A 27,332-nucleotide genomic window follows, 5' to 3' on the forward strand; every position below is an offset into this window, starting at 1 on the left:
TTCTTTGTACCTTGGCGTGCCACGCCTATATGCTCAAGTGGCACGCCCAAGTAAGGGTGGAAGCTTGGCGTGCCACGCCTTCGATCTCAAGTGGCACGCCCAGCCTTTTTAAACTTCAACCTCTTCTCTGGAATCTTGTACTAGCGTGCCACGCCATACTTATCAAGTGGCAAGCCCAAGTGATTTTTAAAGCTGGCGTGCCACGCCTTCGATACCAAGTGGCACGCCCATGGCTCAAGTGGTGGGTTAGGCGTGCCACGCCCCTTTGGTGGCCTTCATTGTTGTTCTCTGGAAATTTGTACTGGCGTGCCATGCCCAGCTTCTAGCGTGCCACGCCCAGCTCCTGGCGTGCCACGCCAATGCATTTTTGTAGCGTTTGCTTCAAGTGGCACGCCAGTTTCACACGCCCAGCTTGTTTTGTTGTTTTCTTCCCCTTTTTGATGTCTTTTTCACCTGAAATTTAGCATAAACTCATTTCAAAGCAATGTACTATAATGTTCATCAAATAATGCATGAATTGCAATTATCAAATGAGATTATGCTCTTTTATGGTCCTTTTTTTTTGCAAGAAAAAGGATAGATGATGCAAGTCATCACAACACCAAACTTAAGCTTTGCTTGTCCCAAGCAAATTAGTGTGAGTAGCCCCTTTTATGATTTGAGACTTTGACCTTGAATGGATGCAAACATGACTAAGAGTAGGACTAAGTGCTTAACACATGCATGAATAATTTTGTTTCAATGTCACAAAGAACTCCTACATCCTTGAGGGTTCCTTCAAGTATAAGCTTCAGGGGTCCTTTTTATTGATTGTCACCTTGAAGTAGTAAGAGTTATTTCATTTTCTTTTTGGTTGTTCTTTCATTTCTTTTTATTGACCATGACTCTAAGTGTTTTGTCTCAAGACAACCCTTTAGTTAGGCTTTCAATTAGCACTCCCAAACCAGTTGGCTTTAGAGTACTAGGTGTTGAAACACCCCTAAGAATTTACTTGCCCAGGTCTCTTCTTGACATATCTTCACCACAAGCATCTACTAGGGGTTTCAACTCTTTTGAGCTTTTTAATGTTACTTTCCATCCTAGCAGTTGATGCTCAGAGCCTTAGGTCTTTATTGCTTACTACTTCTTGGTTCTATAGATATTCAAGGAACACCCCTTAAGGTTCTATACTTAGTTCCTTGTCTCTTAGTTTTTGAATGGCCTCTCTTGGCCTTAATCTCTTTTACTCTTGTTCTTGTAACAACTCACAACAACTTTTATGGAAAAAACTATGCTTTTATTGATGTAGATAAACTTGAACTAACATTGTATTTTTTTTCTTGTAATTTAAAAAGGACTCACAAAAGACTTCAGGACACAAAAAACTAAACAGTAAAGTAAACTATCCTAATGTTGCAATTTATTCTTGAACAGAAATTAAAATATAGAGAAAAACTTAAACATGATTTAGAAATTAGAGAGTGTCAACCATGGGACTTAACAACCTTAAGCAGCTTCATCTTCAGTTCATTGGCCCTTTTCCTTTGTCTTTCTTCTTGGAAGGGGAGGAGTCATCTTCATCCTTGTTGTTTATCCATTGCACATTCAGCACACAGATTTCATTGAGGATTTCATCGAATCCTGGATCTTGTTGCTTCATTCTCTCCTCATAGCTCCGGGTGGAGGTTGTCCGCTTCACCATCAGCATCCTCTCTATGTTAGTGGGGCTCTAATCAATGGACTTCCCCCTCACATAGCTAAGATAGCCATAGGGTTGGCCTGGTTGAGGCACGGCATTGGCATAGAGCTCTCTCACCAAGCCTTCTACCACCTTCCTTGGTGGGTTGCACAAGAGTTCCCAGCCTCTACTATTTATCTCCCTGTTGATCTTAGGGTGCTCATTCCTCCCCAACTGAAAACCGACCTCTGGAATGATTCCCCTCTCACTCACCCAACCATAAAACTGGTTTTGGTTGTATGAGGAGAAGAACTTGTACTCATTGAAACCTGAACTTGAGGATCCAGAGATTGGTTCCTTAATCTTTCTTTTCTTTGATGCTGAGGCTTTTGGTGGTTCCATTGGGTTGAGAAAGTGTGGTTGAAGGTTTAAAGAATCTTCGGGGGATGTTGCAAGAGAAAGTAAGCAAAACAAAGTTTTGCTCCAACACCAAACTTAGGACTTGATTGTCCCAGTCAAGAAAAGGAAAAGAAGTAGAGAAAGAAAGGTAAGGAAAAGAGAAAAGAGATGAAAAGAAAGAAGGACTTGTGGGGTCTTTTTGTATGTGAATTGGGGTTTGAAGTGTGAGGAGAGGTGGGAAAAGTAGGGGGCTTTTATAGGGATTGAAAGTGTGGTCCGAATGGTGGGAAGTAAGGCAATTCAATATTTTTCCACTTGGGGAGTGGCGCCTAGCGTGGGAAGAGGCGCCAATCCTTATCTCACTTTGCTTCCTGCATGTTTTGAGTTCCAAAGTGCAAGTACACTTTGACCTCTTTGCTTTATGCGCTATCAATCCTGTGGGCCCCTTTCATATACTTTTGCTTTTATCCTCTTCTGAACACAATTAAACCACGTTCATGCTTTCAAATTGGATAGTGTTGGGCTTGCTAGATAGTGGTATTTCTTATGGTGGTGGCTGATGCCAGGGTATTTTGGCCAGTTTCACTGACCTTTTCTTTACTATTTTTAAGGTAGTTTCATGCATTTTCTTAGGAAATAAGCTAGTTTTGGGTGGATATTCACTTACATCTTGATTCAAGCATACATTGTGCACTTTGCATGATTTCATGAGAATTTTGCATGAATTATATGATAAATTGGTTGATGCATGATCCCATGATTAAGAGCAAGACTTTGATGCACTTTGTTTGATTGATTTCAGGACAAAAGAAGAAGAGAAGAGCCACGTTAGTGGCTACGTTAGTTACACTAACGTGGGAACTAACGTGGAAGGAAGGAAAGCCACAACGTTAGTGAGAAAAGTTAGTGGCATTAACTTTGAAGAAGGAGAGCATGGAACGAAGACCCACGTAAAGAGTCACGTTAGCTACACTAACGTGAACTCTAACGAAGGGACAAAAGGCACCAAGCAACGTTAATGGGGAAGGTGAGCCCCAATAACGCTTGCGAAAGGGGTATATGCCAATGTTAGTGGAAAAAGTGAGTGCCACTAACGTTTTCGAAGCAAGAAGACCCACGTTAGCTTCCACATTAACTACATTAACGTGGGAACTAACGTGGAAGGAAAGGGAGATGCCAAAGTTAGTGGAAAAGGTGATCTCCACTAACGTTGGCGAAGCAAAAAGACCCACGTTAACTTCCACGTTAACTAAGTTAACGTGGGCAAAAGTCCCACCTGGCAGCCTGACCATGCCTTCTTCAAACACGCATAACTTGAGCCACAAAGCTCCAAATGAGGTGATTCCAGTGCCATTGGAAAGTAGGATTCCAGAGTTTCTAAGCATATATGGCACTATATGGTTGACACTAAATTTGAGGGAGAAAACCTGCCCCGAAAGTGCAATGATGAACATGGTATCAACCTGTATTAAGGCCAACTGACCTCTTCACCTTCCAAGAAGTGTAACTCGAGTTGTAGAGCTCCAAATGATGCGCTTCCAAAGGCATTGGAAAGTAGAAATCTAGGGCTTTCCAACAATATATAATAATATAGGGTGGACACTAAGTTTGAGCTCCAGAAACTGGCAATAACGAAGCCCTGATCGCTAGCGTTATTGGCACTCAAGTTTTCCAGTAACGCTGGCAACTATGCCAGCGACCATGTCCACTTCAAAGGAGCATAACTTGAGCTACAGAGGTCCAATTGAGGTGATTCTAGTTGCATTAGAAAGCTGACATTCAGAGCTTTCGAACGATATATAATACTCGATAGTGGGCATGGAATTGAAGTACAAACCAGAGGCATCTTTTAAGCCCCAAAAACACCAACTGGGCAGCAAGTGCAACGTTAGCCACAATAACTTTAGCACTAACGCCACACTTGTAGCGTTAGTGTGGCTAACTTTAGCACTAACTTTAGCACCTGGACCTCAACTTGACTCACTCTCTCTCAAGTCCACTTCAAAGCTCAAGCAAGCAAGCCCACAATTGTCAACCAATCAAGACCACAAGAAGCATCTAGAATAGGAATTTTCATTCAATTGTAATTTGCTTTTAATTTCATTTTGTAATTTAGGAGAGCCTATATAAAGGCCTTAGTTTTTACATTGAAGGCATTCTGGAAAATTGAAGGAAGGGGGAGAGAGTGAAGACCAATTCGAACTTCTGTGAATTGGCACACTCCAAGGGGAGTGGGTCTTCAGACCCCTCCCCTCAACCACTCTTCTTCCTTTTCTCTTCTTTTATTCTTTAGGAGTAGTTTCATTTTAGTTGTAATTTTCATTTATGAATTTTGAAGTTTCAATTTCAGTTTCAATCTTCATCTTTACTTTTCTGCACTTTCTTTCTTTTCTATTTTGGTAGAGCAATGATCAACTAACTCTTTTCATTGGGTTAGAGAGCTCTATTGTGATTCAATGGATTAAGTGTAGTTCTTATTCTTCTTCTTCTTTCTTTTCTCTTGATTTTACTAGAGAGCTTTCGATATTCATCCAATTGGGTAGTTATCTTGGAAAAGAAGCTATTCATACTTGGATCTCTTCTGAACCTTGGAAAAGGAATGAAGAGATCATGCTAGAAATACTTTCTCATGTTGTACCAAATTGGGGTTGGAAGGATATGTAACTATAATCCTCTAACACTTGATTTGGAAATGCATGTGGTATAATCAGTGACCATACTTCATATCTTCTCATGAGCAATTGACCAAGGAATTGGTTATTGATCAAGATTTGAGAGATTGAATTACAAGGAATTGTAATTCGATCACTTAAGATTGCCAAGAAGATCAATGAATGCATTGATTGAGGAAGAGATGAGAATGAATTTGATCTGGAGGATTGCAATATCTCTTGATCCCAATGTTCATTTTATTTTTTAGTTCTTACATTTACTTTTCTTGCCATTTTACTTTTCTGCACTTTATTGCTTTCTTTACTTTTATGCCATTTACATTTCTTTGTTGCTTATCACTCCAATCTTATTCGTCTAACTAGGATAATCAATTAACCATTGATTGCTTAATCCGTTAATCTCTGTGGGATTCGACCTCACTCTTTTGTGAGTTATTACTTGACGACAATTCGGTACACTTGCCGAAGGGAGATTTGTTGAGAGACAAGTTTTCGCGTATCAGTGGCCACACCAAACTTAAGCTCTGGACTTACCTTCAGATATACTTTGTTCAAAGGTAGTAAGCCTAGATTAAGTAGATTGGTGGCCACACCAAACTTAGCTTTTTAGCTAGTTCTCAGCCCAATTACCCATCATTAGCAAATGTATTCATCAAATTGCATCTTCAGAATCAAAGAAAACAGAATGTATGGGTCTCTTAACTACTAAAACTGATATTAAACTTCCTAATCTACTACCGACAATCTACTTCTAGAAGGCAATGAAACACAAATTTTAAACTGAAACTTAAACTACCTAAATTGGAAAATTTTAACTACTTCTAAAAAAGCAATAAATCAAAAGGATATAAAGTGTTGGGGTGCCTCCCAACTAGCGCTTCTTTATCATCACTAGCTTGACGTTCTTCCTTTCTTAGATGAGGTTGTAGCTCACTCTCTTTTCATCCAGTGAGTCTCCTAGGTAATGCTTGGGTCTATGGCCATTCACAATGAAGTTTCTTTGTGTTTTGTGCTCCATAAGCTCTACATGGCCATAGGGGAACACCTTGAGGATGGTGAAGGGTCCTGACCATCGAGACTTAAACTTCCCAGGGAAGAACTTGAGTCTTGAATTGTACAGCAGCATCTTTTGTCCTTCAGCGAACTCCCTCCTTGCTATCTTCTGATCACGCCACTTTTTTGTATTCTCTTTGTAGATCTTTGCACTCTCATATGCTTGATTCCTAAACTCTTCCAGCTCATTGAGTTGGATAAGCCTCCTTTCTCCAGCAGCTTGATCATCAAAGTTCAACATTTTTAGAGCCCAGAATGCTCTATGCTCAAGCTCAACTGGTAAGTGACAAGCCTTACCAAACACCAATTAGTATGGAGACATCCCAATAGGTGTTTTGAAGGCTGTCCCGTAGGCCCATAATGCATCATCCAGCTTCTTAGACCAATCCTTTCTTGAACTTCTAATAGTTTTTTCAAGAATTCTTTTGAGCTCCCTGTTTGAAATCTCTGCTTGCCCGTTGGTCTGTGGGTGGTATGGAGTTGCCACTTCGTACTTGACTCCATATCTGAGAAGGAGTGGTTCAAGTTGCCTATTGCAGAAGTGTGTTCCTCCATCACTGATGAAAGCTGTAGGAACTCCAAATCTACTGAAGATATTCTTCCTCAAAAAGCTCATTACAACCTTGTTGTCATTTGTTGGAGTGGCTATGGCTTCTACCCACTTTGATACATGATCTACAGCCACCAATATATAACTGTTTGAGTAGGAGGATGGGAAAAGTCCCATAAAATCAATTCTCCACACGTCAAATAATTCTAACTCCATTATGAACCTCTGTGGCATCTCATTTCTCTTGGGTAGATTGCCAGCCCTTTGGCATTCATCACACCTTGACACCAAGTCCTTTGCATCTTTGAAAATGGTTGGCCAGTAGAACCCACATTATAGCACCTTGGCTGCAGTTCTTTCCCTACTAAAATGGCCTCTATATGCAGATCCATGACATTGCCAAAGCACTTCTTATCCTTCCTATACACCTTCTCAAGATTTCATCAGCACACTTTTTGAACAAATAGGGCTCATCTCAGATATAATGTTTAGCATCTTTGATTAGTTTTTTTCTCATGTGTTTGTTGATGTTGGTTGGTAGTTCCCCAATAGCCTTGAAGTTAGCTATGTCTGCAAACCAAGGGGCTTCTTGGATCATCATCAACTGCTCATCAGGGAAGCTCTCATTCACTGCAAACTGGTGTGCCTCCTCTTCTTCTTGTGGAATCCTTGAGAGGTCATCAGCTACTTTGTTTTCTGCTCCACTCCTATCTTTAATTTCAATGTCAAACTCTTGGAGTAGCAGGATCCATCTTATTAGTCTGGGCTTGGACTCTTGTTTGGTGAGCAAGTATTTGAGTGTTGCATGATTAGTGAATACAATTACTTTAGAGCCAATAAGATATGATCTAAATTTATCAAAAACAAAGACAATGGCAAGTAATTCCTTCTCTATAGTGGTATAGTTCCTTTGATTCTCATTAAGGACCTTGCTAGCATAGTAAATGAAATGCACCAATTTGTCCTTCCTTTGTCCTAAAATAGCACCCACAGCAAAATCTGATGCATCACACATCAACTCAAAAGGTAAATCCCAGCATGGTGGTGCTATGATAGGTGCAGAGGAGAGTTTGTTCTTAAGTTCTTCAAAGGCTAGCATGCATTCATTATCAAAAACAAAAGGTACATTAGAGACAAGTAGGTTGCTCAAAGGTTTGGTAACCTTGAAAAAGTCTCTAATGAACCTCCTATAGAAGCCAGCATGTCCGAGAAAATTTCTAATTGCTTTGACATTGCAAGGTAGGGGTAACTTTTCAATCACCTCCACCTTAGCCTTGTCCACCTCTATGCCCCTTTTTGAGATCTTATGACCAAGAACCACCCCCTCTGTAACCATGAAATGGCATTTCTCCCAATTCAAAACAAGGTTGGTCTCTTGGCATCTCTTTAGCACCAAGGCTAAGTGGTGTAAGCAATTAGAATATGAGTTACCAAATACAGAGAAGTCATCCATAAACACTTCAATGAATCTTTCACTCATGTCTGAAAATATGGAGAGCATGCACCTTTGGAATATTGCAGGTGCATTGCACAATCCAAAGGGCATTCTCCTATAAGCAAAGACACCATATGGACAAGTAAATGAAGTTTTCTCCTGGTCCTTGGGGTCTACAGAAAGCAATAGTATTTATGTCCGGCTAATCTCTCAAGCATCTGATCCATGAAAGGCAGAGGGAAGTGATCCTTCCTGGTGGCTTCATTAAGCTTCCTATAGTCAATGCACATGCGCCAGCCAGTCACTGTTCTTGTGGATATCAGCTCATTCTTCTCATTTGGTACTACAGTGACCCCTCCTTTTTTTGGCACTACTTGCACAGGACTTACCCAAGGGCTGCCTGAGATGGGGGTAAATCACCTCTGCTTGCCATAACTTCAACACTTCTTTTTGGACCACTTCATTCATGGTTGGATTCAGCCTTCTTTGTTGCTGTCTTGAGGGCTTAGCATCTTCTTCAAGTAGAATCTTGTGCATGCACACTGAAGGACTGATTCCTTTTAAGTCTGCAAGTGTTCAGCCTATAGCATCCTTGTGTTGTTTCAGCACTTAGATAAGCTCTTCTTCTTGCTCCTTACTCAAGCTTTAATTGATGATCATTGGATAAGTGTTGTTGTCACCCAAATATACATATTTCAGGCTTGGTGGTAAGGTCTTCAGCTCTAGTTTTGGTGCCTCCACTTCCTTGTTGTCCTCGTGGTTCAGCATGATTGAACTCTCTATGGTTTCTTATGGTAGTTCTCCACTTGATGCTTGTTGTTCTAACTCCATAGTTCCTTCACATTGTTCTTCTTCCAAAACCCCTTGAACTATCTATTCTATGGTGTCTACCATCATGCCTTCTCCTATGGATTCCTTGGGGTAACTCATTGCCTTAAAGACATTGAAGACCATCTTTTCTTCATGCAATCTCAAGACTAGTTCCCCTTTTTTCACATCAATGATGGCTCCAGCAGTAGCTAGGAATGGCCTTCCTAGGATGATTGATGTGTTAGCCTCTTCTTCCATATCCAACACAACAAAGTCAGGTGGAAAAATGAATTCTCCCACTTTCACCAACAAGTCTTCCACTACCCCATGTGAAAACTTGAATGTTCTGTCAGCCAATTGGAGTGCCATTCTTGTTGGCTTGGCTTCCTCAATCTTTATCATCTTCATCATGGTTAAGGACATGAGATTGATGCTAGCTCCCAAGTCTCACAAGGCTTTCTCAATATTGATATCCCCTATGATGCAGGGGATTTGGAAACTCCCTGGGTCTTTCATTTTCTGAGGGAGCTTCTTTTGTATGATGGCACTACACTCCTCAGTTAGCACTATGGTCTCCTTTTCTCCCTAGTTTCTTTTTCTTGTCAGGAGCTCCTTCAAAAATTTTGCATAGAGTCGCATTTGCTCCAATGCTTCAGCAAATGGTATGTTGATTTGGAGCTTCTTGAAGATCTCTAAGAATCTAGAGAACTAGCTATCATTCCCATCTTTCCTTAGCCTTTGTGGATATGGTGCCTTAGGCACATAAGGCTTCAAGATTGGCTTTGGTGAGGATGGGGCAGGGGCTTCTTCTTCTTCATTCTTGTTTTCAGGCTTTTCTGCAGCTCATTTTTCTTGGTGGCTCTAGCTTGCGGTTGCTTCTTCTACAACTTTTCTGCTTCTAAGTGTGATGGCCTTGCATTCCCCTCTTGGGTTGGCCATGATATCACTGAAAAATGTATGTGTAAACATAGGGATTTGCTTGGATAGAATCCCCACTTGTGCTTCCAATTTTGAAATAGCTGCGCCTTGATTCTTTAGATTCGATCTGTACTCTTCTTGGTTGGCATCTATCCTCCTGTCAGCTTGTGTTTGTCTCTCCAATAGAGTGGAAATAGCTCCTGTCAGCTGTGATGATAGTTGTGCTATTGCAGCCTCTACTCTCTCAAAGTTGCTCTTGATTTCACATGGTTGCATGGTTGAGGTTGATGTGTCTTGATAGCGGTTGTTGTGGGTTTGTTGATTGGAATGATATGATGTGTTTTGTGAATTGTGGTAGGGTCTGTTGTTGCTTGATTGATGGTTGGGGTTGTGATTGTGGTATTGATTGGCTTGATATGGCTTGTTATGGTGTTGGTTGTGGCTTTGTTGGTTCTCCCATCCAAAATTTGGGTGGTTCTTCCAACCTAGGTTGTATATCTTAGAGTTTGGATCATATGGTGGTCTAGAATTGTTCACATAGTTAGCTTGCTCCCATTCACCTTCAACTTCTGGTGTATCTCCTTCTTATTAAGGGGCTTGGGCTTGAATGGCTGAGACTTGATTACTCTCCATCTTCTTGGTCAAAGCTGCTAGTTGTGTAGGGATTAGTTTGTTTTGGGTCAGTAGGGCATCCATTGAATTGAGCTCCATTACTCCTCTCTTTTGAGTTCTATCTGAGGCATAGAAGTATTCATTCTCAGCCACAGTTTCAATGACATCTATAGCTTCTTCAATGGTTTTCTTCTTGTTGAGTGAGCCTCCTGAAGAATGATCTACTGCTTGCTTTGACTCATATTACAGCCCTTCATAGAAGATGTGTAGTTACACCCACTCATTGAACATATCCGGTGGGCATTTTCTTGTCAAATCTTTGAACCTCTCCCATGCCTCATAGAGTGTTTCACCATCTTGCTATCTGAAAGTTTGCACCTCAGCTCTTAGCCAATTGACTCTCTTGGGAGGGTAGAATCTTGCTAGAAATTTATTTACAACATCATCTCATGTGGTTAGGCTCTCCTTGGGAAATACTTCCAACCACTTTTCTGCCTTATCTCTGAGTGAGAAAGGGAACAAAAGTAGCTTGAAGGTGTCAGGGTGTACACCATTGAACTTTACAATATCATAGATCCTCAAGAATACAGTGAAATGTTGGTTTGGGTCCTCCTGGGCACCTCCTCCATATGAACAGTTGTTCTGGACAAGTGTGATGAGTTGAGGTTTCAACTCAAAATTGTTAGCATGGATTGTTGGCTTCAGAATGTTGCTGCCACAGTTTCCTGGATTCGGGTTGATGTAGGAGCCTAAGACTCTCCTCTCTTGCCCAACATGATTGCCAGCATCCTCTCCAATATTGTTATGCACTTCTTCCTCCATATTAGTTCTTAGATCCTCCTCCACTAGTTCATCTCTTACTATGCCTTTGCCTCTTGCTTCCCTCCTTAATCTAAGGAAGGTCCTCTCAGGTTCACTATCGAAGGAAGATGAAGTTTCTCCCCTTCTACCTGTCATACATTTAACAAACAGCAAGCAGAGGGCAAGTGAAGGAATCACTCTTGTTACGATTAGTGGTTAGCTTGGTTGATGCAATTAATCAAACAGTTAGAAGAATGGAAATATGAACAATGAATAACTAAGATACCAAATGTAAAAAAAAAAGAGAAATAGAATGGACAGTAAAATTAAAGAACTAAAATGAAAATAACGATGTAATTAAAATGCTTAATCTAGCTCTCCAATCAATTTAATCATTGTCAAATTCAAACCAATCCCCGGCAACAGCACCATAAAAGTTGATGAGTCAAATTCACTCCCCATAAAAATGTTGAATCCGTTCTTTTGGCAAGCACACCAAAATTATCATCAAGTAATAACCCACAGTGGAGTGGGATCGTATCCACAGAGATTGGTAGATTTGAAAAATTTTAATCAATTGATGAATTAGTCAAGCTAAGTAGAATAGAATATGATTGTAGAATTTTAAATGTGCAGAAATCTAAATGACTCAAAAGTAAATGAAAGCAGTAAATGGCAGAAATGGAAAGAGCAAGAATGTAAAGAGCAGGAACTTAAATGACTTAATTGTAAATGGGAATGGGGATTTGCAGAATATAAAAGAAAGCTATAAAGAAAGTGGAAGATAAGAATAGGGGAATTCATTGAGATCAGGAGATGTTGTCTCTTTGGATTAAATCCAGCTTATATCCTCTTCAATCATGCAACTCATTGACCTCTTGGCAATCATGATTGATTGAGCCCCAATCCCTTGGTGACTCAATCTCTTAGATCTTGATCAATAGCCAATTCCTTGGTCTAATTGCTCATAAAGAGAGATATGCTTGGTCCCTGATTATACCACACAACATCATAGGTCCAAGTAGAGGGAGAATTTTATGTCACCATATCCAAACACCAAAACCCAGACCCTACTCAAGTGTGAGAAGGGATTTCTAGCTTGGTTTCATGTTTTCTTTTCCAAGGTTCCCGTGAAACCCATTTTGCATTCAACCCCTTTTCCAAGGTGATTGAACAGTAACATTAAAACAAAATTCCTTCTAGAAAATCAAAGAGAAGATGAAAAGAAGAAGAAATTCACTATCATTAATCCATCAAGTACAACAGAGCTCCTTCTCTCAATGAGAAGGAATTTAGCTACTCATAGCTCAAAAAACAGTAAGAGATGGAAAAGTGAATCTAACTATTCTTCAACTAATAGCTCAACAGCTTAACCCCTTTTTCAGTACTTTCAGGGGGTATTTATACTACTCCTAGCACTTGCAAATAAAGGAATTACAAAAGTGAAAAGAAAAATACAATTTGGAGGGAAAAGAAACTCAATAAACGTGATCTCAAAGCTGGCGTGTGGTTGGCGCTTCAGTGGTGTGCCACGCCTGCTCTGAATCTGACTTGGCGTGCCACGCCCAGCTCTCAAGTGGCACGCCTTCCTTCATTGATCACCCTGGCGTGCCATGCCTTCGAGCCCAAGTGGCACGCCCAGGCCTTCTCCCTCTTCTTCTTGCTTCTGGAAAATTGAACTAGCGTGGCACGCCCAGGGTCTGGCGTGCCACGCCCATGCTATGTACTTGACCTATCTCTTTGGAAAGTTGAACTAACTTGGCATGCCCAGGATCTGGCGTGCCACGCCCATCACGTGCTTGGCTCCTTTGCTTGGCGTGCCACGCCCAGAACTCAAGTGGCACGCCCAGGTCTTCTCTTGGTAGATTGGTGATGATGGCATGCCACGCCTGAGATTCAAGTGGCATGCCTGGGTGGAAATTGGTAGCTGGCGTGCCACGCCCTCGATACCAAGTGGCACGCCCATATGGTTGGCCTCCTATCTCCCTCTCTGGAAAATTATACCAGCGTGCCACGCCCAGGGGTTGGCGTGCCACGCCCATCATTTTGCCTTGGTTCCAGTAGCTGGCGTGCCACGCCCAGCATCCAAGTGGCACGCCCAGGTGAGAATCTTGAGCTGGCGTGCCACACCTTCGACACCAAGTGGCACGCCCAGCCTTTGCTTTGGCCTTCTTTGTACCTTGGCATGCCACGCCTAGATGCTCAAGTGGCACACCCAAGTAAGGGTGGAAGCTTGGCGTGCCACGCCTTCGATCTCAAGTGGCACGCCCAACCTTTTTAACCTTCAACCTCTTCTCTGGAAACATGTACTAGTGCGCCACGCCATACTGCTCAAGTAGCACGCCCATTCATTTGTGGCCTTCTGAGCTTGGCGTGCCACGCCTAGCTTATCAAGTGGCACGCCCAAGTGATTTTTAAAGCTGGCGTGCCACGCCTTTGATACCAAGTGGCATGCCCATGGCTCAAGTGGTGGGTTAGGCGTGCCACGGCCAGCCTAGCGTGCTACGCCCCTTTGGTGGCCTTCATTGTTGTTCTCTGGAAATTTGTACTGGTGTGCCATGCCCATCTTCTGGCGTGCCACGCCCATGTAAATGCTTGGAGATCCCCTCTGGACTTCAGTACTGGCGTGCCACACCCAGCTCCTGGCGTGTGGTGTACAAAATTGTGATTTAAAAACTTGGTATGGCGAATTACTGATCTCAACACTTCTTCACAACTCCGATGCAACTAACCAGCAAGTGCACTGGGTCGTCCAAGTAATACCTTACGTGAGTAAGGGTCGATCCCACGGAGACTGTCGGCTTGAAGCAAGCTATGGTCATCTTGTAAATCTCAGTCAGGCGGATTAAATTGGTTATGAGGTTTTGATAATTAAAATATAAATAAAACATAAAATAGGATAGAGATACTTATGTAGTTCATTGGTGGGAATTTCAGATAAGCGTATGGAGATGCTTTGTTGCTTCTAAACCTCTGCTTTCCTACTGCCTTCTTCCAACCATGCGTTACCTCCTTCCATGGCAAGCTGTATGATCCTCTCGGATGAAAACAAATCCATATGCGCTGTCACCGCACGGCTAATCATCTGTCGGTTCCCGCTAGTGTCGGAATAGGACCATTGTCCTTTTGCACACTGTCACTTGCGCCCCACATTCGCAGGTTTGAAGTTCTTTACAGTCATCCCTTCCCAGATCCTACTCGGAATACCACAGATAAGGTTTAGACTTTTCGGATCCCGGATCCTACTCGGAATACCACAGACAAGGTTTAGACTTTCCGGATCCTAGGAATGCTGCCAATGGTTCTAGCCTATACCACGAGGGTTAATCTCAGATTCAGATGCTCTGTTGTCAGGAGTGACAATGTGAATTGTTGATTAGAAATCCAAGAGAATATACTCCAGCTGTCGTCCAATGACTACGTTGAACATCATGTAGACCGCTTTGTGGTTGTCAGGCATGCGATCTTGGCTAAGCGAGTAACGAAGATTGGGTGATTGTCACAGGTCACCCCTTCATTCTGACTTAACTGAATTAAGAACAAGAGTATATCTTGGAGAAGAAGTGGGCGTGAATTGAATAGAAAAATAGTAGTAATTGCATTGATTCATGAAGAACAGCAGAGCTCCACACCTTAATCTATGGGGTGTAGAAACTCCACCGTAGAAAATACATAAGTAAAAAAGCTCTAGGCATGGCCGTGAGGCCAGCCTCCATGGAGGTCTCAAAGTGTAAAAGTTACATCATATGGTCCAAGACGTAAAATAAATCTCTAAGAGTAGTTTCTATACTAAACTAGTTACTAGGGTTTATAGAAAATGAGTAACTAAGTGCAGATAGTGCAGAAATCCACTTCCGGAGCCCACTTGGTGTGTGCTTGGGCTGAGTATTGAAGCTTTTCCGTGCTTAGGCTGTTCCTGGAGTTAAACGCCAGCTTTAGTGCTAGTTTGGGCGTTTAACTCCAATTTTGGTGCCAGTTTGGGCGTTTTACACCAGAATTCCTTGGGCTGACTTTGAACACTAGTTTGGGCCATCAAATCTCTAGTAAAGTATAGACTATTATATATTGCGGGAAAGCCCAGGATGTCTACTTTCCAACGCAATTGAGAGCATGCCAATTGGGCTTCTTTAGCTCTTTAAAATCCACTTCGAGTGTAGGGAGGTCAGAATCCAATAGCATTTGCAGTCCTTTTTCAGCCTCTGAATCAGATTTTTGCTCAAGTCCCTCAATTTCAGCCAAAAAATACCTGAAATTACAGAAAAACACACAAACTCATAGTAAAGTCTAGAAATGTGATTTTTGAATAAAACTAATAAAAATATAATAAAAACTAACTAAAACACACTAAAAACTATGTAAAAATAATGCCAAAAAGGGTATAAATTATCCGCTCATCACAACACCAAACTTAAATTGTTGCTTGTCCCCAAGCAACTAAAAACAAAATAGGATAAAAAGAAGATAATATACAATGAATTTTAAAAATATCAATGAAGATTAGTCTCAATTAGATTAGCAGGACTTGTAGCTTTTTGCTTCTGAACAGTTTTGGTATCTCACTTTATCCTTTGAAGTTCAAAATGATTGGCATCTATAGAAACTCAGAATTAAGATAGTGTTATTGATTCTCCTAGTTCAGTATGTTGATTATTGAACACAGCTAGTTTTATGAGTCTTGGACGTGAACCTTAGCATTTTGTTTTCCAGTATTTCCACCGGATACATAAATGCCACAGACACATAACCGGGTGAACCTTTTCAGATTGTGACTCAGCTTTGCTAGAGTCCCCAATTAGAGGTGTCCAGAGCTCTTAAGCACACTCTTTTTGCTTTGGACCATGACTTTAACCGCTCAGTCTCAAGCTTTTCACTTGACACCTTCACGCCACAAGCACATGGTTAGGGACAGCTTGGTTTAACCGCTTAGGCCAGGATTTTATTCCTTTGGGCCCTCCTATCCATTAATGCTCAAAGCCTTGGATCCTTTTTACCCTTGCCTTTTGGTTTAAAGGGTTATTGGCTTTTTGCTCTTGCCTCTTGGTTTAAAAAGCTATTGGCTTTTTCTTCTTGCTTTTTCTTTTTCTTTCTTTTTTCTTTATTTTTTTCGCCATTTTTTTCGCAAGCTTTGCTTTTTCACTACTTTTTCTTGCTTCAAGAATCAATTTTATGATTTTTCAGATGGTCAATAACATTTCTCTTTTTTCATTATTCTTTCAAGAGCCAACAATTTTAACATTCATAAACAACAATATAAAAAATATGCACTGTTCAAGCATTCATTCAGAAAACAAAAAGTATTGCCACCACATCAAAATAATTAAGCTAACTTCAAGATAGAATTTGAAATCATGCACTTCTTGTTCTTTTGCAATTAAAAACATTTTTCATTTAAGAAAGGTGATGGATTCATGGAATCATTCATAGCTTTAAGACATAGACGCTAGACACTAATGATCATGTAATGAAGACACAAACATAGATAAAACATAAAGCATAGAAATCGAAAAACAGAAAAATAAGAACAAGAAAATTAAAGAACGGGTCCACCTTAGTGATGGCGGCTAGTTCTTCCTCTTGAATTTGGAACATTGTTTTTGAGCCAAAGAACACACAACCTGTGAGATTGAGCTTATTTACATGGTTACATTATTTAACCATAAATTTTTTCCTGTGTGTTTCCTTCTCTATGATTGTAATCTATATTTTGTTCTAATCTATATGTCCATTATTTAGTGTATTTACATGCTTACATATGATTGAGGCCATTGTTTGATTTTAGCTCACTTATCCCAAATAAGCCTACCCTTTAAATCACCCTTATCAGCCACTTTGAGCCTTTTAATCCCCATTTGTTCTATATTTTACCACATCACTAGCCTTAAGCGGAAAATAAATTAAGTATCCCAATTGAATCTTTAGTTAGCTTAAGATAGAGATTGTGTATCAAATAAGTGTGGAAAAATTGTGGGAACATGGGTTGATAAGGGAATGTATCATGTTTTTAATTTATTTGAATATGGGAAATTTGGGAACCTACTCATAAAAAACCAAAATAGAAAAATAATGAAAAATCCATGTGCATTGATAAGTTATGTTTGCTTTTATGACTCAAAAAAAAGAGAAAAAGAAAAAGAGAAAAAAAAAATATATATATATATATAAGGGGACAAAACTACCCCAATGTTAAGTTAATAAAAGATCAATGCATATGTGATAAAATTAAAGAAAAATTGATACATGAGTATGTAATGCAAAAGTGAAGACTATGGGTAGCTAGGCATGATTCTAGAGTTATATAGAGTATATGTATGTTAGGTGAAAGCTTAGGTTAATTAAAGATTCAATTTATAAAGCGCACTTAGCCATATACATATACCCTTACCCTTACCTTAGCCCCATTACAACCTTGAAAAGACCTCATGATGTTTGCATTGGTATATTAAATATTGTTGATTGGTTAGGTGAAGAACAAATTTTAGAAAGCATGACTAGAGAAGAGTAGAGTGATTACCCTATACACTTGAGAGACTAGAGTGCATATACACTACCAGTGAGGGTTCAATGCTTGATTCTATGTTCCCTGCTTTCATAAGCTATCTTCTTACAAGTTTACTTGTCTTTTATTGTATAATTTGAATTAGTGAAATCTGATTTATGTTTGTCTTGAAGAACTTATTTACTTTTAACCAAGTAGGTAGAAACATTTTGCATGTAGTTGCATTCATATAGATAGGTTGCATTTCATACATTCTACCATTTCTCTTCATCTTTTTAGCTTCTCTTGAGCTTAGCATGAGGACATGCTAGTGTTTAAATGTGAGGAGGTTGATAAACCACTATTTTATGGTTTATCTTGTGCTCAATTGAGTGGATTTTATCAACTCTTTATCCACCTATTCATACTATTTGCATGGTTTTACAACTCCTTCCTGATTTTGTGCTATGATTGAAAACATGCTTCTTTGATCTTATATTTGCTTATTATTAATCTTCTCTAATTACCATTAGATGCCTTGATATGTGTGTTAAGTGCTTTCAGAGATTATAGGGCAGGAATGGCTTGGAGGATGAAAAAGAAGCATGCAAAAGTGGAAGGAGTACAAGAAGTTGAAGAAATTGCAAAGCTGTCAGCCTGACCTCTTCGCATTCAAACAGTCATAACTTGAGCTACAGAGATCCAAACGACGCAGTTCTAGTTGCGTTGAAAAGCTAACGTCCGGGACTTCAATTTGATATGTAATATGCCATAGTTGCCCTGACGCTAGGCGACCCGACTGCGTGCTCCATGCGGACGCGTCGCAGTGACAAAAATTCAGCATGTTGAATTCGCAGCCAGCGAATTCTGGGTTATTTCTGACCCAGTTCTCGACCCAGAAAACACATATTAGAGGCTATAAAGTGGAAGAATGCATCCATTCATAAAAAAATGGTCTCATATTTACAATTTTAAGATTTAGATGTAGTTTTTAGAGAGAGAGGTTCCCTCCTCTCTCTTAGGATTAGGATTTAGGATTTCTCTTAGTTTTAGGAGCGACTCTCAATCACAGGTTCTTTATTTTTATTTATTTTCCCAATTTAATTTATGAACTTTTCCATGTTATGATTTGAATATTTTATTTAATATAATTTGAGGTGTTTCAGACTTATGATTGCTCTCCTTAATTTATTAATGCTCTGTGTTTATCCAAGTTATTTTCATTCAAGTAGACTTTCTTCCCTTTTGGCTTTGGTTGAATCATTGGAAACACTTGAGTTATCAAACTCATTGTTGATTGAAAATTGGAATTCTTCAAGAATTAATTCGAGTTCCAATAACTCTAGCCTTTCCCAAGAAAAGACTAGGACCTGAGGAATAAAAATTAATTCATCCACTTAACTTACCTTCATAGTTAGAGGTCAACAAAGTGGGAGAAAAATCCAATTCTCATTACAATTGATAAGGATAACCAGGATAGGACTTCCTGTTTTCATACCTTGCCAAGAGTTTATTTTATAGTTATTTATTTATTTTATTCTTCTTATGCAACATACTGCTCCCTAATTTCTAAAACCCCTAATTTACAAACTCATAACCAATAATAAGAACATACCTCCCTGCAATTCCTTGAGAAGACGACCCGAGGTTTAAATACTCGGTTATCAATTTTAAAAGGGGTTTGTTACTTGTGACAACCAAAACGTTTCTATGAAAGGACTTTTGAAGGTTTAAAAACTATACTTGCAACGAGGATTTATCCGCAAATTTCTAGACCACGCAAATTTTTGAACCGCGTCGCCTAACCTCATTGCGCACCACGCGACCGCGTCACCCACACGACCGCGTCGCCAGCGTCGCACAACCTATCCAGATTAGTGCCAATTTTCTTATCTTTTCTTCTCCGAATCCTTATTCTTCTTATCTTTTCTTACTTCTTTTTTCTTCCTTTCTTATTTTCTCTCACTTCCATTCTATTTTATTTAATTTATTTGCATACTTTCATTCATTGCATATTTTTATTTTTCTAAAATTATTATTGGTGTTCAAATGTTCTTATTCAACTGTTACATCTTTTCTGGTATTTTCTTGGTGCTTAATGACTTGTTTAATTCTGATTGAGTAATATTATTTAAATCAATGCCAATCTTTTATATCTGTATTACTTTTGCATTAACATGAATTTATATTATCTCTCCTTCCCCACTCGCTTCCCCATTGTTGTACATTTTGTACCACTGGCATGCCATGGCTTCTATTGTTTTCTCACTTACATGTTGTAGCTACCATGGAATTGAGATCCTTATTATTTGGCATTAACTCATCCATACTGTATTTATTTTCCTATCTTTATTTCTGGGTTACTCTTCTTCCCTTTTTCTTTCAGGATGGCCACCCGGAAGAGAACCGGAAGACGTTTACATGGGGAGACAGGCAAGTCAATCTGCACAATCTATAGAGAAAAGTATCAGTTAAAGCCACCCGTCCACTTGCACATCTTAGCATGCACCGAGGACGGTGCAATCTTTAAGTGTGGGGAGGTCGATACCGATCTCCATGGGTTAGTATTTTCTTATCAACACCAATATTTTATTTTCCTTGTTAATTGTTGCATTTGCATGTTTGATTGCATATTTATTTGATTTTGTGCATTTAGTTACTACTTGGTTAAAGTAATAAATTTCTTTTTAATGACCCTATTTTTGAAAAATTTTCACTAATTTAAAATCAAAACTTTTGTGTTAAACTTATCAGAAGTTGTATTTGGAACATGGTTTTTGAGCCAAAGAACACACAACCTGTTAGATTTTGAGCTTATTTACATGGTTACATTATTTAACCATAAATTTTTTCCTGTGTGTTTCCTTCTCTATGATTGTAATCTATATTTTGTTCCAATCTATATGTCCATTATTTAGCGTATTTACATGCTTGCATATGATTGAGGCCATTGTTTGATTTTAGCTCACTTATCCCAAATAAGCCTACCCTTTAAATCACCCTTGTCAGCCACTTTGAGCCTTTTAATCCCCATTTGTTCTATATTTTACCACATCACTAGCCTTAAGCGGAAAACAAATTAATTATCCCAATTGAATCTTTGGTTAGCTTAAGATAGAGATTTGGTATCAAATAAGTGTGGGAAAATTGTGGGAACATGGGTTGATAAGGGAATGTATCATGTTTTTAATTTATTTGAATATGGGAAATTTGGGAACCTACTCATGAAAAACCAAAATAGAAAAATAATGAAAAATCCATGTGCATTGATAAGTTATGTTTGCTTTTATGACTCAAAAAAAAAAGAGAAAAAGAAAAAGAGAAAAAAAATATATATATATATATATATAAGGGGACAAAACTACCCCAATGTTAAGTTAATAAAAGATCAATGCATATGTGATAAAATTAAAGAAAAATTGATACATGAGTATGTAATGCAAAAGTGAAGACTATGGGTAGCTAGGCATGATTCTAGAGTTATATAGAGTATATGTATGTTAGGTAAAAGCTTAGGTTAATTAAAGATTCAATTTATAAAGCTCACTTAGCCATATACATATACCCTTACCCTTACTTTAGCCCCATTACAACCTTGAAAAGACCTCATGATGTTTGCATTGGTATATTAAATATTGTTGATTGGTTAGGTGAAGAACAAATTTTAGAAAGCATGACTAGAGAAGAGTAGAGTGATTACCCTATACACTTGAGAGACTAGAGTGCATATACACTACCAGTGAGGGTTCAATGCTTGATTCTATGTTCCCTGCTTTCATAAGCTATCTTCTTACAAGTTTACTTGTCTTTTATTGTATAATTTGAATTAGTGAAATCTGATTTATGTTTGTCTTGAAGAACTTATTTACTTTTAACCAAGTAGGTAGAAACATTTTGCATGTAGTTGCATTCATATAGATAGGTTGCATTTCATACATTCTACCATTCCTCTTCATCTTTTTAGCTTCTCTTGAGCTTAGCATGAGGACATGCTAGTGTTTAAGTGTGGGGAGGTTGATAAACCACTATTTTATCGTTTATCTTGTTCTCAATTGAGTGGATTTTATCAACTCTTTATCCACTTATTCATACTATTTGCATGGTTTTACAACTCCTTCCTGATTTTGTGCTATGATTGAAAACATGCTTCTTTGATCTTATATTTGCTTATTATTAATCCTCTCTTATTACCATTAGATGCCTTGATATGTGTGTTAAGTGCTTTCAGAGATTATAGGACAGGAATGGCTTGGAGGATGGAAAAGAAGCATGCAAAAGTGGAAGGAGTACAAGAAGTTGAAGAAACTGCAAAGCTGTCAGCTTGACCTCTTCGCATTCAAACAGTCATAACTTGAGCTACAGAGGTCCAAACGACGCGGTTCCAGTTGCGTTGGAAAGCTAACGTCCGGGACTTCGATTTGATTTATAATATGCCATAGTTGCCCTGACGCTAGACGACGCGACCGCGTGCTCCATGCGGACGCGTCGCAGTGACAGAAATTCAGCATGTTGAATTTGCAACCAGCGAATTCTGGGTTGTTTCTGACCCAGTTCTCGGCCCAGAAAGTACAGATTAGAGGCTATAAAGTGGAGGAATGCATCCATTCATAAAAAACTACTCTCATATTCACAATTTTAGGAGTAGATGTAGTTTTTAGAGAGAGAGGTTCTTTCCTCTCTCTTAGGATTAGGATTTAGGATTTCTTAGTTTTAGGAGTGACTCTCAATCTCAGGTTCAATGTTCTTTTTATTATTTTCCCAATTTTATTTATGAATTCTTCTATGTTACAGATTACTCTTTGAATTAATGTTATTTGAGGTATTTCAGTTATTATTGCTTTCTTTTATTTACATGATTATTGCTTCCCATCTGAAGGCATTTTTATTCCAGTAGATTTACTTTTTTTTTCCTTTTGGTTTTGGTTAAGAAATCAGTAACTCAGGAGTTATCCAATTCAACAGCATAATTGATAATTGTTATCTTTTCAATTGAATTGAACTTCAATAATCCCAATCTTTTCTTAGGAAATAAATAGGATTCGAAGATCAAACCAATTTGTTCCTTGACCTTCCTTTGCTTTAGTAAAGGTTAACAAAGTGGAATTAAGACTCAATTTTCATCATCATTGATAAGGCTAGCTAGGATAGGACCTCCAATTTCTTATACCTTGTCAAGAGATTTTATTATTATTATTTTATTTTACTTGTCATATAACATATTCCCTCCTTACTTCCAAAACCCCAATTTACAAACTCATAACCAATAATAAAAACATACCTCCCTGCAATTCATTGAGAAGACGACCCGAGGTTTAAATACTCAGTTATCAATTTTAAAGGGGTTTTTTACTTGTGACAACCAAAACGTTTGTATGAAAGGACTTTTGAAGGTTTAGAAACTATACTTACAACGAGAATTTATCCGCAAATTTCTAGACCACGCAAAAGTTCCTCTCATCAAAGTCCTCATTCAATTGAAGGACTAACTCTCCCCTGTCCACATCAATCATAGCTCTTGCTGTGGCTAGGAAGGGTCTTCCAAGGATGATGGATTCATCCTCATCCTTCCCAGTGTCTAGGATTATGAAATCAGCAGGGATGCAAAAGCCTTCAACCTTCACCAAGACATCCTCTACAAGTCCATAAGCCTGTTTCCTTGAATTGTCTGCCATCTCTAGTGAGATTCTTGCAGCTTGCACCTCAAAGATCCCTAGTTTCTCCATTACAAAGAGGGGCATGAGGTTTATCCCTGACCTCAGGTCACACAGAGCCTTCTCAAAGGTCATAGTGCCTGTGGTACAAGGTATTAAGAACTTTTCAGGATCCTATTTCTTCTGAGGTAATTTCAGTTGAACCAGATCACTTAGTATATTGATGAGCAATGGAGGTTCATCCTCCCAAGTCTCATTACCAAATAGCTTGCCATTTAGCTTCATGATTGCTCCTAGATACTAAGCAACTTGCTCTTCAATAATATCTTCATTCTCTTCAGAGGATGAATACTCATCAGAGCTCATGAATGGCAACAGTAAGTTCAGTGGAATCTCAATGGTCTTTGTATGAGTCTCAGATTCCTTTGGTTCCTCATTAGGGAACTCCTTGGTGGCCAGTGGACGTCCATTGAGGTCTTCCTCACTGGAAATCACTGCCTTTTCCTCCTCTCCGGGTTCGGCCGTGTGGGGTATATTGATGGCCTTGGACTCTCTTTTTGGATTCTCTTCAGTATTGCTTGGGAGAGTACTTGGAGGGAGTTCATTAACTCTTTTACTCAGCTGACCCACTTGTGCCTCCAAATATCTAATGGAGGACCTTGTTTCAGTCATGAAACTTTGAGTGGTCTTACTTAGATCAGAGATTATGGTTGCTAAATCAGAGATGCTCTGCTTAGAATTTTCTGTCTGTTGCTGAGAAGATGATGGAAAAGGTTTGCTATTGCCAAACCTGTTTCTTCCACCATTATTATTATTGAAGCCTTGATTAGGCTTCTGTTGTTCCTTCCATGAGAGATTAGGATTATTCCTCCATGAAGGATTGTAAGTGTTTCCATAGGATTCTCCCATGTAATTCACTTCTTCCATTCCAGGATTCTCAGGGTCATAAGCTTCCCCTTTAGAGGAGGATTCCTTAGTACTGCCGGATGCAACTTGCATTCCAGTCAGACTCTGAGAAATCATATTGACTTGCTGAGTCAATATTTTATTCTGAGCCAATGTGGCATTCAGAGTATCAACCTCAAGAACTCCTTTCTTCTGAGTTGTCCCATTATTCATAGGATTCCTTTCAGAAGTGTACATGAACTGGTTATTCACAACCATTTCAATGAATTCCTGGGCTTCTTCAGGCATCTTCTTCAGATGAAGAGATCTACCAGCAGAGTTGTCCAATGACAACTTGGATAATTCAGATAGACCATCATAGAATATACATAAGATGCTCCATTCTGAAAGCATGCCAGAAGGACACCTTCTGATCAGTTGCTTGTATCTTTCCCAAGCTTCATAGAAGGATTCACCTTCCTTTTGTCTGAAGGTTTGTACTTCTACTCTAAGCTTACTCAATTTTTGAGGTGGAAAAAATTTGACCAAGAAAGCATTGACTAACTTTTCCCAAGAGTTCAGGCTTTCTTTAGGTTGTGAGTCCAACCATGTCCTAGCTCTGTCTCTTATAGCAAAAGGAAAAAGCATAAGTCTGTAGACCTCGGGATTAACCCCATTGGTCTTAATAGTGTCACAGATTTGCAAGAATTCAGCTAAGAACTGATGAGGATCTTCCAATGGAAGTCCATGAAACTTGCAATTCTGCTGCATTAGAGAAACTAATTGAGGCTTAAGCTCAAAGTTGTTTGCTCCAATTGCAGGAATTGAGATGTTTCTTCCATAGAAGTCAGAAGAGGGTGCAACAAAGTCACCAAGCATCTTCCTTGCATCTCCACCATTGTTGTTGGGTTCGGCCATGTCTTCTTCTTTTTTGAAAAGTTCTGTAAGGTTTTCTCCAGAGAGTTGTGCTTTAGCTTTCCTTAGCTTTCTCTTTAGAGTCCTTTCAGGTTCAGGATCAGCTTCAACAAGAATGTTCTTATCCTTGTTCCTGCTCATATGAAAAAGAAGAGAACAGAGAAAGAAGAGGAATCCTCTATGTCACAGTATAGAGATTTCTTTATGTGAGTAAAAGAAGAGAGGAATAGAAGAATGATGTAGAGAGAAGAGATGAAGAATTCGAACACAAAGAGGGAGAGAGGGTTCGAATTATAAGAAGAAGAGAAGTGTTAGTAAATAAATAAAATAAATCGAAAGAGATGAGAGAGAGAATTTTCGAAAATAATTAAAAATATTTTTGTTTTTATTTTAATTATTAGTTAGAATTCGAAATTAGAGAAATAAGTAGAATAAAATTAAAATTTAAAACAATTAGTTAATTAAAAAGAATTTTGAACAAGAAGTTAATGATTTTCGAAAATTAGAGAGAGGAAAATAGTTAGATGGTTTTGAAAAAAATAAGAATTTTAAAATCAAACCAAAAGTTAAGTAGTTAATTGAAAAAGATTTGAAAATCAAATTTTTGAAAAGATAAGAAGTTAGAAAAGATTTTGAAATTGATTTTGAAAAAGATATGATTGAAATTTATTTTGAAAAAGATTTGAAAAGAAAATTAAAAAGATTTGATTTTTGAAATTAAAGTTGATTACTTGACTAACAAGAAACTAAAAGATATGATTCTTAGAGTTTAAAGATTGAACTTTCTTAATAGGCAAGTAATAACTTGAAATTTTTTACTCAAAACATTAAATGTTAATAAGATTTTCGAAAATATGAAGTAAGAATAAGAAAAATATTTTGAAAATCAATTTTAAAAATTTTCTAAAATATGTAGAAAAAAATGAAAAAGATTTGATTTTTGAAAAAGTTTTGAAAAGATAGGATTTTTAAATTGAAATTTTGACTTGACTCATAAGAAACAACTGAATTTTAAAAATCTTTGACTAAGTCAATCCAAAATTTTGAAATTTATGAGGAAAATAAGGGAAAGATATTTTTTTATTTTTAAATTTTTAATGAGGAGAGAGAAAAATAACTAAATGACACATGACATAAAAATTATGAATCAAAACAACTAATGCATGCAAGAACACTTTGAATGTCAAGATGAACATCAAGAACTCTATGAAGATCATGATGAAAATCAAGAACATGTTTTTGAAAGGTTTTAAGAAAAGAAAAACATGCAAGACACCAAACTTAAAAATTTTTAAACTTTAGACACTAAGAATTCAAAAATGCATATGAAAAACAAGAAAAGACACAAAACAAGAAAAATCAAAAGATTAAACAAAGAAAATCATCAAGAACAACTTAAAGATCATGAAGAACACATGCATGAATTTTTTCAAAAATTTAAAGAAAATTAAAAAGATGCAATTGACCCCAAACTTAGAAATTGACACTAAACTCGAACAAGAAACACAAAATATTTTTGGTTTTTATGATTTTATAAAAAAAAAAATTGGTATTTTTTCGAAGATTATTTTAGAAAAACAAAAAAGAAGAAAAATTTTTTGAAAACTTTTTGAAAATAAAATAAAGGTTGAAACAAGAAGAAAATTACCTAATCTAAGCAACAAGATGAACCGTCAGTTGTCCAAACTCGAACAATCCCCAGCAACGGCGCCAAAAACCTGGTACACGAAATTGTGATTTAAAAACTTGGTATGGCGAATTAGTGATCTCAACACTTCTTCACAACTCCGATGCAACTAACCAGCAAGTGCACTAGGTCGTCCAAGTAATACCTTACGTGAGTAAGGGTCAATCCCACAGAGACTGTCGGCTTGAAGCAAGCTATGGTCATCTTGTAAATTTCACTCAGGCGGATTAAATTGGTTATGAGATTTTGATAATTAAAATATAAATAAACATAAAATAGGATAGAGATACTTATGTAGTTCATTGGTGGGAATTTCAGATAAGCGTATGGAGATGCTTTCTTGCTTTTGAACCTCTGCTTTCCTACTGCCTTCTTCCAACCATGCGTTACCTCCTTCCATGGCAAGCTGTATGATCCTCTCGGATGAAAAAAAATCCATATGCGCTATCACCGCACGGCTAATCATCTGTCGATTCCCGCTAGCGTCGAAATAGGACCATTGTCCTTTTGCACACTGTCACTTGCGCCCCACATTCACAGGTTTGAAGCTCCTTACAGTCATCCCTTCCCAGATCCTACTCGGAATACCACAGACAAGGTTTAGACTTTCCGGATCCCAGGAATGCTGCCAATGGTTCTATCCTATACCACGAGGGTTAATCTCAGATTCAGATGCTCTCTTGTCAGGAGAGACGATGTGAATCGTTGATTAGAAACCCAAGAGAATATACTCCGGCTGTCATCCAATGACTACGTTGAACATCATGTAGACCGCTTTGTGGTTGTCAGGCACGCGATCTTGCCTAAGCGAG

General features: G+C 38.5%; 2 non-coding genes across 2 annotated transcripts; both read left to right on the forward strand.

Annotated features, from left to right (window-relative positions):
* Positions 1–10,392: 10,392 nt before the first annotated feature.
* On the forward strand, positions 10,393–10,498 carry LOC112753188 (small nucleolar RNA R71). Its single transcript, XR_003177583.1, has one exon. It is a non-coding gene; the product is annotated as a small nucleolar RNA R71 (small nucleolar RNA).
* A 13,832-nt stretch (positions 10,499–24,330) lies between these two features.
* Positions 24,331–24,434, forward strand: LOC112753032 (small nucleolar RNA R71). The gene has a single exon (XR_003177434.1). It is a non-coding gene; the product is annotated as a small nucleolar RNA R71 (small nucleolar RNA).
* The last annotated feature ends 2,898 nt before the right edge of the window (positions 24,435–27,332 follow it).

Source organism: Arachis hypogaea, chromosome 15, assembly GCF_003086295.3.
Source record: "Arachis hypogaea cultivar Tifrunner chromosome 15, arahy.Tifrunner.gnm2.J5K5, whole genome shotgun sequence".
Lineage (NCBI taxonomy): Eukaryota > Viridiplantae > Streptophyta > Magnoliopsida > Fabales > Fabaceae > Arachis > Arachis hypogaea.